The following is a 16,187-nucleotide window of genomic DNA, read 5'->3' as shown; positions in this document are numbered from 1 at the left end:
AAGAAAAGTTATATGCCATTTGTAGTGTGAAAGTTTCATCAAAAAGGTAGAAATTTGTGAGTATCTTAAAAGCTTGGATATGTTATGATGTGCAAAGTGATGTCAAGCTTGCTTACTCAATATTTTATTTTTTCTTAATATAAAAATGAGATTTTATTGACTTTAGTACATGTAAAGACAAAAGACCCTATGTCACATATGGCCAACCCAAAGAAATTCTGGGTTTACATGTCTTAAGAGGTGTTTTGGTACCACCTTCTTGCCAATCATTGTTACTCATCTAATCATTACAAATGGATGGCACTATGTTGCTAGATAGGTTTGATGCTTTTTTCAAGATACAAAGAAAGTATTCTCTCATTTGCTTTCAGACAAAAAGAATGTTGGGGACTCTGACAAGATGCCAGAGCTAACAAAATCTCGCAAATGCTTGGTGAATAGCTTGGCATTGTTTTGAATACTATATTTATTATTTTTATTGTTGGCACATGTACATTTAAATTAAGTAGATGCTTTCATGATGTAGATGGTTGAGAGACCATTTATGTGATCAAGTCACTGAGATCCTGTCTCCTCTGCTAGAGGACTGGTTGGACCTTTGTAGTGACAACTGCATGTACTCCAAAATAGTGCTAGAGTGGGGGCTAACACTATGGGAGTGCCACTGGTACCCATGGTGGTCAAAGTACCCATTGGGTGATATGTCAAGATAAGAGATTGACCTTTGGGAGAGTAAGTGTGATACCATATCAAGGTTTCTCTTTATGCTTTTTGTTGATGATACAACCATTCATTGATAATTGAAATGTTGAAGAGATGGGCCACCACATCCCACCTCTTAAAGTTGCAAGGTCCACATATATGGATATGAGGATATGAATGTTGGGGGTAAAGGCACCTCCGCTTAGCCGCCGGTGTATTACTACAGTGACAGTCACCGCCACTACACACTGCAGGTGGCGAGCGCCTGTCATCGTCACTTTATTCTTTATTCTTTTAGTGACAGTTTGAATAAAGGAAGGTCCGGTCACACATTGTGACTATTGGAGTTCCCATTTCTTATCTCTCTCTTTCTTGCTCTTGCTCTCCTGCCATAGCTCTCGAGTACAAGCTTTGATCCTTCTCACCTTTCAACTGGTATCAGAGTACGGCTTCCCGACTCTTGAGCTTGGCTCGTGGCATTCTCAGCTTCCCATCGACTCCCCACTCGCATTGGGTCTCCTTCCCGACAGCCATAGCTCATTCTCTTGAGCTCCCGTCACTCCCCGGCTTCCCGAGCTTCTTCCCAGCCTATTGAGGCACCATCAAGGCATTGACATTGAGGTATTGCTTCATTATTTCAGAGATTTATCTCAATCCATAGGTCTACGTAAACAGGGTTTTCACAGGTTGTGGGCAGCCATAGCTCACACCTCTTGGAGCTTCCTTCACCTGGATCTTGCTTCCAGCCTATCAAGGCTTGCTGAGGCTTGGTGTAGGCCTTCTTTGGCCCTTATTTGTGCCCCCTTTGGGCCCCATTGTTGACACGTGGGATAGCAGACCCCCCCCCCAGCCAGCTCACGTTTTTTTTGCGCATGTTTCAAAATCTAGCCCAAAAATCACTCTTTTTGTCATATCTCGAGCATTTAGAACCTGATTGTTACTTTAATTTTATGCTTATAGGTCTTGGCATTTGATGCCTGATTATGCCCGATTGGTACCTATACATACGTGAATGTATGCCTATGGTTTGCCTATGGTTTGCCTATGGTTTGCCTATGGATTTGAGCTTGGATTGAGCATTGATTTACTCAGTTTACAAAGGTTATATGCTGCTGGAAACTTCAGGGCTGAAGCTATTTATGCTATAGTTGGGTTATGTCTATTGGTCACGAGGTGCTCCCGACTACTCGATATGATGTCATGATGTATTTGCACTATGCCACATATCTTTTTTATGCTCCGGAATGCTTTTGACATGATATTAGAGCTCGATTTGGATTTGAGTGTCACTTCTTTGCAGCTGACATTTCATCTATGACATGGTTTATGCCTAGGCTACCCAGTATGGGTTATGATGTGTTGGTGAATGCTTTATGCTTTGGCCATGGATGGCAGTTGTTTGAGCTCGTCTCAACATTCATTTGAGTATTCCCTTGAGCAATTGGACATTGACTTGGATTTTTCTCTTACAACTTAGCATTTTCCATTACAACCTTGGATGCTATTGAGGCATTGTCTTGGTTATCTGTCTTTAGTACTTTGACTTGGTTTGCTTGAGCTGTTGAGCTCGTTTATCTGCCTTTTGAGCCAGTGGGAGTATCTTGTATGCTTGACCGACATTGAGCAGGAGGTTTATGCTATTTGAGCATTTTGCAGATACTTAAGACTTTGGGATCTCTTACACTTACGTGTTGCATGGTTCATGCACTGATATCTTGGAATTGCTCCTCCACGGGGTATGCCTACTCACTAACGGATGCTTTGTGACATGTTTGGATGTTTGCTCAGGGTCTTGATGACTGTTTGGTGCTGATCTATGCCCGTTTGTGGCTGGTCATGTCTTGGCTGTCATTTATTGAATTGGTGTAGTGATTTGGTCAGCAATTGACTCTTGCATTACTCTATTGTCATTTATTACAACAAGCATATAACTCCGGACTGACATGGATTTTTCATACTGAAATATTCTGAAATGATATAGTTTCACTAGTACTTGGTGGATAGCAACTTTGGTTACACTTTTCTCGCCATTTTTCTCTCGATTTCGATTATTTTTTGGTCATTTTCTGCAGTAAACAGCAAGCACTTTTTGAACTGTCTGCAGTCTTCCAGCATGCATTATAGCGAGTTCATCCACTGATCATGCTATTTTCAACATCACTAAGCTTGATGGTATGAATTACTCTTATTGGAAGAGCCAGATTTGACAGGTGTTGGTGCAAAAATCGCAAATCAAACCATTGAGGTTGAGCGGGCATCCACCTGCAACTATGCCAGATGAGGAATGGCTTGAGCTTGATGAGTTATGCAAGTCCACTATTGTATTATCTCTCACAGAACAGGTTCATTACAATGTATTTGAGGAAGAACAGAGTGCATGGCAGTTGTGGAATAAAATCAAGAATCTCTATGACAAGAAAAGACCAGTGAGTTAGATGTATTGGCTGAAGCAACTTATGGATCTCCGCATGAAGGAGAATGTGACTATGTTTGCTCACTTGAGACAGTTCCATGCTATACTCAAGAACTTAACTTCGCAAGATATCACTTTTGCAGAGGATGTCACTCCTCTTTTCTTGCTTGGTACTCTTAATGAGTCATAGGATGTATTCCGCACTGCATTATGTGCCTCTACTGCTACCTTGAAATTATCTGATGTTGAGAGTGCTCTTCTGCAGGAAGAGGTTAATCGTAAGATTTTGGATGCCTCTCGTGGTCGCATGCTATGACAGTTAGAGGTAGGAATGATGGGTATGGAAAGCATGGCAGTGGCAGTGGCCATGGATGGGATTCTCAAAAATCTCGGTCCAAGTTTTGTGGGACGTCACGTAGAAAATCTAGTGGCAGGAATGCAGATGTTACTTGTCACCATTGTGGGAAAAAGGGCCATATTAGGCCACAATGCCATGAACTACGCAATGAAAGGCGTAAAGATAAGGGGAAAGACAAAGTGCATGATAAGTCTTCTGATCGCAGCATAGTGCTTGCAAAGTCTAGTGTTAAAATTGAAGAGATAAATGTTATGCAGCCTGAGGATGTTGATGATGATGATTATATCCTTGCAGCTTCTTCTAGTGCTTTGCAGATGACAAAGATACACTCTATGTATGCACAGTGTTGGCTCTTGGACTCAGGTGTGTCCTTTCATGTGACACCTTTCCAAGAGTGGTTTTACTCATATCGTACTATTTCGGGTTCTGTGCGCTTGGTGATGACAGCTCTTTTGATATTGTGGGCATTGGTAATGTTAGGCTGCAGTTTCTTCTAGCAGCAGTTTTGTTATGCAAGATGTACGTCATGTACCTGCTTTGACACGCAGTCTCCTGTCAGCTGGATAGCTTGATGACGCAGGTTATCATGTATCTTTTGGAGACTCTACATGGAAGATCACTCGTGGCAGACTTGTGATTGCGAGAGGTGCCAAGGCTGGCAGCCTCTATCCCTTGATTGTATCCGCTTCTTCCCTTGATCATGTTTTGTTTGTGGGTTCTATCCCACATGTATCTCTTTGGCATGCCCGTTTGGACCATATGTCTTTAAAGGGAATGTAAATGCTTTCTAGTTTGCAATACTTACCGCCCCTTGATTATGCATGTTTTGATTCATGTGAGCATTGTCTTTATGGTAGGCAGACTAGGTCTATGCATAAGTAGTCTGGTAGGCCACGCATGTATGAGCCCTTGGCATTGGTACATTCGGATGTTTGTGGGCCCATGCCTTGTCAGTCTATGGGTGGTGTAAAGTATCTTGTTACGTTTATAGATGATTTTTCACGGAAAGTTTGGGCTTATCCCATTAAGCTGAAATCTGATGTCTTGGCTGTGGTTTAGATATGGCTTGCATTGGTTGAGAACCAGCCTAGGTATAGGCTAATATGCCTAAGAACAAATAATGGGGGTGAGTATGTCTCACATGCTTTTGAGCAGTTATGTGATGAGAGGGGTATTAAGCGTCAGTTGATCGCCCCCTACACCCCCCCAGAATGGTTTGGCTGAGCGGATGAATAGAACCATCCAGGTGCGTGTACGCAGTATGCTTAGCCATGCAAGTCTACCACAGAGCTTTTGGGCTAAGGCAGTTAGTACAGTTGTGTATGTCATAAACAGATCACGTTCTAGTGGTTTTGGATATCCAGGTTGCAGAGGAGGTATGGACAGGAAAACCTCCCTCTTATGCGCATCTCCATGTCTTTGGATGTGAGGCATTTTGCCATGTGCCCAAGGACAAGAGAAGTAAGCTGGATCCTAAGAGTGTCAAATGCATTTTCCTTGGTTATGGGGATGCAGGCGAGATGGGTTACCATCTCTAGGATCCGCACGCGCAGAAAGTCATCCGCAGTCATGATGTAGTCTTCCATGAAGACAAGATGCATCGGCAACCTCAAAGAGTTATGGAGATATGCAGGGTCATATTTCAGAAGGAGCCGAGAGCTCCCGCACAGCCAATTGGACAGCCTACAGTTGCAGTAGATGCTCATGGTCAGGGTGTTAGACAGGCAGTTGGGCAGGCAGCAGAGTCTGCCGTGAGACAATCTACTAGAGACAGATGTCCACCTAATAGATTTCAGCCCTCGATAGATTATGTCTTGGTTACATATGCAAGAGAACCTTTCACTTATGATGAGGCTATGCGAAGGGGTGACAGTCACTCCTGGGAGAGGGCTATGCAGTCTGAGATAGACTCCTTGCATAAGAATGAGACTTGGGATTTGGTTTCCTTGCCTAAGGGCAAGAAGGCTTTGCCATGCAAGTGGGTGTACAAGCTGAAAAGTACCCCTAGACACCCCAAGCCGGCATACAAGGCTAGATTGGTAGGAAAGGGTTTTAAGGAGGAGCATGGTGTGGACTTTGATGAGGTCTTTTCTCTTGTGGTTAAGATGACCACCATGCGCTTAGTCTTGGCTTTGGTTGCTCAGCTTGACTTGGATTTATACCATATGGATGTCAAGATGGCTTTCTTACATGGGGACTTGCATGATGAGATTTATATGGAGCAACCTAAGGTCTTTGCAGAACCTGGCAGGGAGCACCTAGTGTGAAAATTGAAGAAAAGACTTTATGGCTTGAAACAGGCACCTAGGGAGTGGTATCATAAGTTTCATGCCTTTACGCAGTCACAAGGCTACAGCAGGAGTGCTATGGATCCGTGTCTTTACACGAAGAAAGCCCGTCATGGTTCTTTATTGATTTTGGTACTCTATGTGGATAATATGCTGATAGTTAGCAGGGAAAGCTAATGATGAGCTAGATGCTCTTAAGGCTCAGCTCAAGAAGAGCTTTGAGATGAAAGATCTAGGATAGGCCACTCACATACTTTGTATGCACATTAGACGCGACAGGCATCAGGGACTCCTCTATTGTCACAGAGGGAGTACATTCATAAAGTCCTTGAGCACTTCCGCATGCAAGACGTAAAGCCTATTGGCTGTCCATTGCCTTCTTATGTGAAGGTATCATAGGCTGATTGTCTGCAGACAGATGAGTAGAGGGCCGAGATGGCCAAGATTCCCGATGCATTCGCAGTGAGCAGTCTTATGTATGCCATGATCTGCCACTCGTCCAGATATTGCCTTTGTAGTTGGTGTTGTGGCATGCTAAGCATTGGGATGCCGTGAAGGGTATCATGAGGTACCTGAAGGGCACTGCAGATATGTGCATATGCTATGGTAGCCAGGATACAGGAGTCATGGGGTACAGTGACTCTGATTATGCAGGACATACAGATAGTAGGAAGTCCACTTTTGGCTATGTATTCATATGCTAGAGGTGCTGTTTCTTGGATGTCCAGGGTGCAAAAATGCACAGCCCTTTCTACTACTGAGGCCGAGTATGTTGCATCCACTAAGGCTTGCAAGGAGGCCGTTTGGTTGGATTGTTTGGTTGTTTGCTGACCTTGCTATTGATACTACCCCTACACTGCATTCGGATTCTATGAGTACTATTCATTTAGCCAAGAATCTGATCTTCCATGCGAAGAAGAAACACATTGAGGTGAGGTATCACTTCATACGTGGGGTTGTTGAGGACAAGTCTGTTGATCTTGTCAAGATCTCGACTGACCAGAATCCTGCAGATCTGCTCATGAAAAGCCTCTCTACATAGCACTTTGCCTTCGTTAGGAGGTTGATGGGCATGGGATGAGATGACTTCTTTCCTCATCCTGTTGTACATGTGTACTTGTTATACTGTCTTTTTTTTCTTTTTCTTTTCACTCCTCACTAGGGCAGATTCGCCTTTAAGTGGGAGGTTGTTGGGGTAAAGGCGCCTCCGCCTAGCCGCCCGTGTATTACTACACTGACAATCACCACCACACTGCACACTGCAAGTGGCGGGCGCTTGTCACCGTCACTTTATTCTTTATTCTTTTAGTGACAGTTTGAATAAAGGAAGGCCCGGTCACACATTGTGGCTATTGGAGTTCCCATTTCTTGTCTCTCTCTTTCTTGCTCTTGCTCTCCCGCCATAGCTCTCGAGTGCAAGCTTCAATCATTCTCACCTTTCAATGAATGCACCACAAGTTCATAATGCAAATAAAGTCTATGAAAAAGGTGGACATTTACCGAATTAATGACTTAAAAAACATTTTCTAAGATGTGTGGTTTTTAATAACAATAACAATGTTTTGTAATCCAATATAAGGGGAGTCACTTAATGTTGAAAGAGCAAGAGAAATGCCATTGCATAGCAATATTTCAGAAGGGTCACACAAAGTTAAAGTGATTATGAGTTAGGATTACAATTTAAACTCAAGAAAGGATATTAGACTAATCCATAATCATTGACGCATATAATGAGTGATTGAGTGGGAACTCGTGTAATCATTTGATCCATTCTATGTAGAGATAATGACCAAATATAGAAAATGTTAAATTCCTAAAGTCTCTCAAGAAATTAGCATGGGCTCAAGAGATGGATGAAAGAAAGATATTACAATTCATGGGACAGACATCTTCCATGCTTGAAGGAGTTTGATGAAGGTTCCTCGATCAAGGGACTCAAATCCTCTACCAAATCAACCCGTAGGAGCAAAATGCTTTCAATATCTTGCACTCTCCAAGCATGAGACTCATGCACAACTGTAGGGGACTCCCTAGAATCTAGCTTGGGTCTCACTTCAAATAAGAAAGCTTATGTAAAGCTTTCATGTCTACCATTTGAACTTGAACTCTATGTCTTCAATCTTGAGCAAGCTTTACCAAAAGTAGCTATAGGTAGGCTTTGGCAATGAGAACCCAAGGGGGAGGGGGGTGGAGGTCACTCACAAATACGTAAGTATATCACATAGGTTCAAAAGAATGGATTTTTAAAATACTACTTTTACACAATTTTTACATACAAAAGGATGTCATGGAAAGGGGTCATTTATGAATTGAATTGAAAAGGGGTGTATTTTATTTTTCAAAAAATCATAGATAATGATATTTTTAAATAGGCCTTGAACGTATGTGATATAGAGGGTTTACATATAGTCAAACCTTCAAGGATAAGAATTGAAGATTTGCAAGCTTGGAAATCTATGGTGGCTATTGCTTCCCTTTTATGTTCACAGTAGGGTTTGCTTCAAAAGGAGAGAAATGTCAAGAAAGAGTGAGAAGTACTTTAATGTTGCCAAATAATGGTTCCATTTTCCTAGGAAATGGAGGATGGAAGCATAAGCAAGTGTGTGAGAAATAGAGATGGCAACTAGAAGATGAGTACAAAATGCAATGCATTTGGTAGGCATGTCTCTAGGGCTCCATGTGGGCTACTACAACTAAAGATGGTATTCAAACTACTCAAGATCAATTGGGAAGGTTTCTATGAGGTCTTTGATCCATAAGAAATGAAGATCAAGAAGAGAAGTGAAGGTTTCTCTCTGAGAATTGTTGAGTGTTGAAATGACTTGTTTTTTGGCTGATTTTGGTTGTTTTTGAGAGCTGAATGGTTGATTTTATGAGATGATTGATTGGTTTGGAAGTGGTTTCAGAGTGTTTTGGATGATATTGATTATGTTTTGGAAATTCATGATGTTTATTAGTGGAGATATGAGGTTCTGTGATGTTCTGATAGGTTCTGATTGGTTCTGTATACCTTCTGTATAGCTTCTGTTTTGTTCTGATTGTCTTTTGTATGAAGCATGGATTGATGATTGATGAAGATTGAGATCTTGTGCAAGCTTATTGAATAGTTTTTGAGAGTTTGGAATGGTTTGAGTATGAGTTATGAGGTTTTGATGACCTTCTGTAGATCTTCTGTAGAGCTTCTGTCTCTGTACTGTAATTGTACTGTAGCTGTTATGGTACTGTTCTGTAGACTGTTCTGTATGCTTCTGTATGTGTTCTGATGGATGAGAGTGTAGCTTGGGAAAGTTTTCTAGCCTTGGAAAGAGGTGAATACAAGTGCAAAAGAGCTAAAAGAAGTGAAAGAAGTAGCTGCTAAAGACTCAAGTAAAGACTAGAGTGAAGTGACAGTAGTGAGCTATGAAAAGACACTGTAGTGGCTCTGGTAACTCTTCATATCAGACATGCCTCTTGGGAGGGGTATCCATGACCTAAGAAGGATTATTGAGAGTGATTTTGAGAGATTGTAGTGAGGATATGATGTACTATTGATGGAGAGAGAGAGAGAGAGTCAGAGATAGCCAATTCTACTAAAACAGAGTGATTGTATATGAGAGATTGAGAGAGAAGACTATGAAGATATTGAAGATGAATACTATATGATGTATTTCCATTCAAAGATGGTGTATTCCTTTGCTTTCTTTGTTCTATTGATGGATTTTATGAAGATATTGAAGAATATGGTTGATTCTATCAAATCCGTGGGAGATCTACATGATGTTGCATGAAGATTTGTTGTGTCTGGTATTCTTTTCTTCATTGTGATCATATAAACCCTAATAAAAAAGCTTGTTGATGTTAGAAGATAGATTTTCTTGCAAGAGAATACCCTTTTCCTTGGTGTTCCTCTTGGGGCTCCAAGAATCCATGGAAACTTAGCCAGAAGAAGAGATAGAAAGTCTTCAACAAAAAAGTGCCAATGGTTTTACCCTTCTCTAACTTTTTTGGTGGCCTCTAACTTGGCAAGAAGAAGAGAGAGAAATTCTTCAACAAAAGAAGTGGTAGTCGTTGTACTCTTCTTCAAATTTTGTGGTGGCCTCTTTTACAAAGAACCCCAAAAATTTTGCATGAAACTTAGTGACGGCCTACTTATTCGCATTACCTCTAGAGATGTCCATAACTCTAGCTATAGCTCCTATGTGTCTTCCAAGAAAGTTGTTATCTACTTATTGGGGAACTACAACTCATGTAGTGATCCATTTTTGTGCCAATACTTATTTTCCAAAGTAAATAAAGTTTCTTGCTTTGAAAAGGAAACTAGGATCAAAGCATATAGCTCTAATACCAATTGTAAACAAGATGATTGAGGAGAGAGAAGGAAAGAGAGGAAGACTACAAAAAGGAGAGACTAGAGAAAGAGAGAGAAAGATAGTAGGAGAGAGAAAGAAGGAAGAAAAGCCATGAAAGCTATGAGGAATGTGAAGAGACTAAGTTTGATTCAAATTCTGGATGTCCTACTTGAGTCCCTTTACACCTTTTATACCCCATTAACGTAACTAAGTATTTTATGTGGTTCCCATGTTATCCCACTCTTTACACTTTGGATTGTCCTTTCTCTTTCCTTTTTGATCCATAGCATATTCCTTTGCCTTTGCTCTTTGTCTCTCCTTAGAAGTTACTAGTTTTAGGTTCATCTCTCTCCACTTTTCTCCTCTTGGTAGTAAGTGCTACAACAACCCTTTTGTTAGAAGTTAAAATATATTTCAATGCATTCTATCCTTTCTCCTTAATAATTGAATCGTTTAAAATGGATGGCCTATGTATTTTAATTCCATAGTCATTTTTCATGTTGGGTAGATTATTTAGGAGTATCTCCTCCTATCTTTGTAGGACGATTTAGACTTATATGATCAACCTCACCATAGCTCAAGAGAGTTGAAAGTCTTCTAAGAAGTGTTCTACCAATTCCCCTAGTTGGCTCTCCTTGTACTCTCTGATTGTTGAATCTTCTAGTTGCTCTAACCCATTTTCTATCTCTTAATGAGATAAGTCTCATGTTTTGCACTTTTTCCATCAATAGATCTTCAACCTCGAGTGATAGATGAGATCCATGCCTTGGCAATACTTTATTATTTTGGTGACTAACTTCTAGGATTAGTTCCCTAGCTTCAACTCTCACTCTTTCCTCTAGGCCTCTCAAATAGTTACCTCTTCTTTATCTTCTCAATTTTCTTCTCTTTCACATAGCCATCCTTATATCCTCTTCAAGTATGTCAAGTTCTATGATTTCTAGTTTGTCTTAATCTCTTAAATAGTTCTCTCTTTTCCAAACTCTCGATTTTCCTCTCTTTGTCATTATCTATCCTTATAGGCTCTTCAAATCTATCAAGTTTCATGATTTCTAGTTTTGTCCTATCTCTCCTTTTAGTTTATCCACAAAATGTTTCACTAAAAGCATTATTGGTGCTATCTTTCCATCTCGCAACGAAGTGTTTCAATGGTCCCGAAATCTTTCAAAGTGTAGGGCAAACAACTCAATGGATCAATCTTCTCTCTTATGGCACAACCAAATCCTCTTCCAAAGATTTTTCTATGTTTTATTATGAGAGTCAATCAAGAAAATCATGTTTTGTTACTTCATACTCCAACTAAAAAAGATAGTTCATTTGATTCAATTGTCTCTCATAGGCTTCTATATGGTTTCTACCCTTATCTGAGAGTTTTTATTTCAAGATTTGAAGTTTCAATGTAGGTTCAATAAGTCTTTGGATGATGCACTCTAATTCTAGCTTTTCAAGGAACTTTTGACAGTCCTCAATTTTCTTTCCATGAAATTAATAAAACATGTTTTCTATTTTATCCATCAAGTTTGGTTTTTCCACTTACACAAATTTCACTCACAATACTTCGCAAAGATAGCACTAGAATGGATGACACATGCTTGATTGATAGGGGAATCCCCCCCACTAGCATGCATGGTCGAGATACTAAGTGTTGAAAGCATTTAGTCACCTAGTGCTACACTCTTCTTATTTTGACTCTTGACACTTCAACTTCAAGATCAGTTTACAATAGGCCTAAGATTCCCAAAGAGAATAGCTAAGTTAGTCTTAACATAACGGTCTTTGATCAATATCACTAGCCTCTATGCCTTACTCAAGCTTGGATATTTACACCTCACCCTTCTCAAGGCTCTTATTCAAGCTACCATTATTCTCAACAAAAATTTCACAAGGTTTTGAACACACACTCCTATTACTCTATTAAGAAAACAATCACAAGTTTTCTTAAGTGTAGAAACAACCTTCCTCCCTTTTCTCAAGTTCCCTTTTAAGCTCGATAAGTTTGTGACCACACCTACACAAATGTCTCAATTTCATCTTAATCTCATTTATATTCTCAATAGTTCAAGCTTTTACCTTTCACTATTTTTTGTATTGTTCCCAATTATATAACTTTTTTCCTTCTCTAAAAACTAGAAAAGGCATCATCTCTCTCTCAATCTCAATGTATTCTACTTATTTCTCAAGTTGGCAATTGATGAAGCTAGGTATTGAATATGCAACTGAGGAGATCTACCCTATTGCCACTATCCAACCACAAGCACAATAACCCAAGGACTAAGAAGACACTATATAGCCCTCTCTCTTCAAATATTTGAGTCCAAGGAGCATATGAACATGTCCATATCTTATTGGTTCTGAAAGAAAAGCATAGAGTATCCCTTTATAAATCTCAATTTCAAGGAGTAGCATTAAGAGAAACCACAAGCACTACCAACACTTTAAGGTATTTGTCATTACATGATGTAGGCTATTTCAACAACTCTTTAGCATTCTTAAAGTAATTCTCATAGTTCTCTTGATCTACAATATCCATCTCCTAAAACAACAAGAATAGACTCTCAAACTCATGTCAAGTAAATTATTTATTGTGCTACCTCCTAGGAAGCAATAACTCTTTCTCCCTCTCAAATCTCCAATCCCAAAACATTATGCTCAAATGTAACTCACAAAGGTATCTCTTTTCACTACAAGATACAAGCTTCATATCGACATTCAAAGTGATGAAAATGTTCAAAAAAAAAATTCTCCCATCGTTGCTAAACACGTCCGTATTAGCGTCTCCATAGAACCATCGCTATTAGCATTGCTATTTGTGTCACATTTGCGACACAAATAGCAACGCTTTGCGACGCACATTGTGACAAAAATAGTGATGCATGCAATAAATTTGTGACTCTAATAGTGATGCATTATGTGTTGTGTTTATATTTTACAAATGGATTCTATGTAAAGTATACAATGGTTTTCAAAATGAATGCAAAATATATTTGAACCCACAAGAGTGATACATAAAATAAATACATGATCATTGAATGAAAGCTCATGGAATCATAGGAAGATACAAAGTATAATAATAACATAGCGCATAGAAAATGCCTACATAAATCACATGACCAAAAAGGAAGAGGATGTGTGCTCCACGAATCCAAGCGTGAGCTATAGATCCTCGCTATCCAAAAACTCATCCCGATGCAAAGAAGCATCGAACGGATTGTGTAAGAAAAAACAATTACACATCAGTCCACCATACATAATACATTTTAATAAAAATAGTAACTACCAACAAGAAAGATGAGTGACTTACTAGGCCACCGAGTGTACACAGTCTATCAATCAATGTAGTGAGACCGTGTCTTTCTACATATCAAGTCTTTGGGCTAGTGGGATCGGGGTTTGTAATGGAGTGCTACAAAGAAAACTTAAATACAAGTGTTTGAAACACGATTGTCAGTACAAGCGATATTGCAAAAAAAAAAAAAGCGAGAAGAACAAAAGAAAAACTTACAAAGTCCTCCAGATAACTCATGTGGTTGCCACTCCCAAGATAATGGACCACTCCTACCTCTGTCGTGCCCTCACTGCCTTGCACTGTTGTTTCCAATGTCTTGGAGAATATGTAGCCTCCTCCCTAAGTTTGCACTGCTAGTCATTTGTGTTTAGCCAATCGAGTGTTGACGTACCACTCTTAAGTACCTTCCGTGCGTCCGATCGTTTGTGTGACATGTACACACACATGTAGTCCATCATCCAGCCTAAGAAAAACTTATCTATTGCGGTGGGTAGTGGAAACTCCTCATACAAGGATGCTACTACATAGTCCTTGCTTTTCTCAAGTATGTTCTTCCAATGGTCCAAGATGTTGCACTGAAAAACCTGTTGGCAGAACTCTCTCATACGAATCACACCCTCGTCCACATAACTGCACATAGATTGGAAGGTCGATAGACAGGTCACCAAAAAAGGATGAGTCCACCTCATTCTTAAAGATTTCTTGGCCTCCTATCTTTCCATCATCGTTACCCGATTCTACCTCCTCTACACACTCCAACCCATCTTTAGCCTCTTCACCCCTTGCAATATCAACCCCTACATCTGCATACTCTCCTCATCTACGTTGGGAATATTACTTTCATTATACACTCTCACACTTCATGAAGCTGAAGGAAAAACATACCAACATCGAGATTATCAAGGGTTTGGATAGAAAAATACTTGTTCAAAATTACATACAAGAGAGATTCAACATTTGTGATGTATACCATGTCGTAATAAAATTTTAAAAAATAGTTCATTCACATGTTCACAACGTGTTGACAAGACAAACGTGTCCTGGAGATCCGTCCATCTTTTTTCGAAATCAATTTCAAGAAATCAAGATAGACCTTGTCGAACGGTTGCCCCGGCTCCTTCCAATACCACTTTGAACCACTGCACGTCGAATATGATCATGGAGAAGCTACGATAATCCACTGTGATAACACTTTGCAAGTTTCCAAAATAGTCAATCTCATCTATAATGGTGTTTGGATCTATGGCTCGCCATCAGCTCTCTTGCTCAAACTTTGCCATGACACCACAATCCCTTATGGAGCGCATTTTGTCAATGTGCTTAACGCGAAAATATTGCCCACGCAACCACTCCACACTGTATATTTTGTACTGTACATTGAAACAATTAGATTATTTGCCACATATAAACTCTAGATACAACAACTTATAAAACATTGGTCACCTTTGGACTACATCCCCTCAAGAATTCACACTCCTTAGTAAAGACCTTGACCCTTCATGAGACATTATGTGATGGGACCTCAAGTGGGTCATCACTAGCTAAAGCACTAGCCGAACCTTTGACATGCACAAGACAACCCCACGGCCTCGCAGTCAGGAGCATCTAATGGACACATTGTCCTGCCATCATACGTACATTTTGTGTTTGTATCATGTTTTGTAGTCCAATCCTTAACCTTCTCAGGATCTCTCAAAGGGAGACCCTACACATTTTGGTGTAATTCACCACATAGAACAACATAGGAGGCACCCCTTAGCTAATTACCGCAGCCCCACTGCGACCCTCCTACACCTTCAGCATTGGCCCCTCAATGCGTCGCTAACACATATAACACATATGAAACAGACTCTACTCTTGGTACCAATATTATATCGTTCAAGGAATGTACCAATCCTCACTTACTTGTCCCCTTGGACCAACCGTCTAGACGTACAGCTTGGGTGCCTTACTCTCTCCAGCGTGGGTCGTTTATCATTCAACCAAGTGCTATGCATGCCAGGAATAGATACCATGTGTATATGATTCATGCAAAAGTGGATGATTGTGCACAAACAATTATGATTTAAAATCAGCCTATGTGTCGTGGCAAAACAACCCTTTTAATGAATTTTCGCTAATACGCAATGCTGCGTTGTAGGAACCTAGCACCAAGGCAAATCTCATGTTGCTAGATCCATTATTTTTAAAATAAACCGCATCCTAAATGTTATGTATAAAGATAAAAAATTAGGCATTTTACTATTTCAGCGTTTAAACTATTGTATAACATCCTCCTCCTCACCGTTTAAATTTTGCTGCGATGCATAGATGTAGGGGGTTTTTTTTTGTCATTTTTTGTATGTAAAAGCAATAAATACACACTTTAACACAAAGGACAAGGCCAAACAGAGGCTTAACCTCATGTTTTAGCCCCGTGAGACATTCACATACATAGATCTTATTTTTTCATTTTTTTTGAACGCAAGAAACCCATTTCTCATATTTTCTTCTATTTTTCCTATTTATTTTTATTAGAAATTAGCTATTTGCTGATTTTTTTCTGATGACTGATCATTTGAACTAAAACTCAACATTTTTCCTTATTTTATCCCATGTTCACTCATTTTTTCCCATTTAAAATCAAAGAAATTATCAATTTCCATCAAAATTAGTGTTTTTTCAGGTTTTGAAAATTTATAATTGCTCTAAATCAATACGGGTTCTACATAATAGTGATTGCAGTCCTCAAACATAATGCAAGGAACATTTAAATAAAATTTTAGCCCTTGCGCACACCATTTAGACCATGAACGATAAAAAACAAGCAAAT

Source organism: Lygodium microphyllum, chromosome 6, assembly GCF_053477565.2.
Source record: "Lygodium microphyllum isolate KBCC chromosome 6, Lygodium_microphyllum_v1.1.10, whole genome shotgun sequence".
Taxonomy (NCBI): Eukaryota; Viridiplantae; Streptophyta; class Polypodiopsida; order Schizaeales; family Lygodiaceae; genus Lygodium; species Lygodium microphyllum.
The sequence above is the reverse complement of the archived record's forward strand: the minus strand, read 5'-3'. Positions refer to the sequence as shown.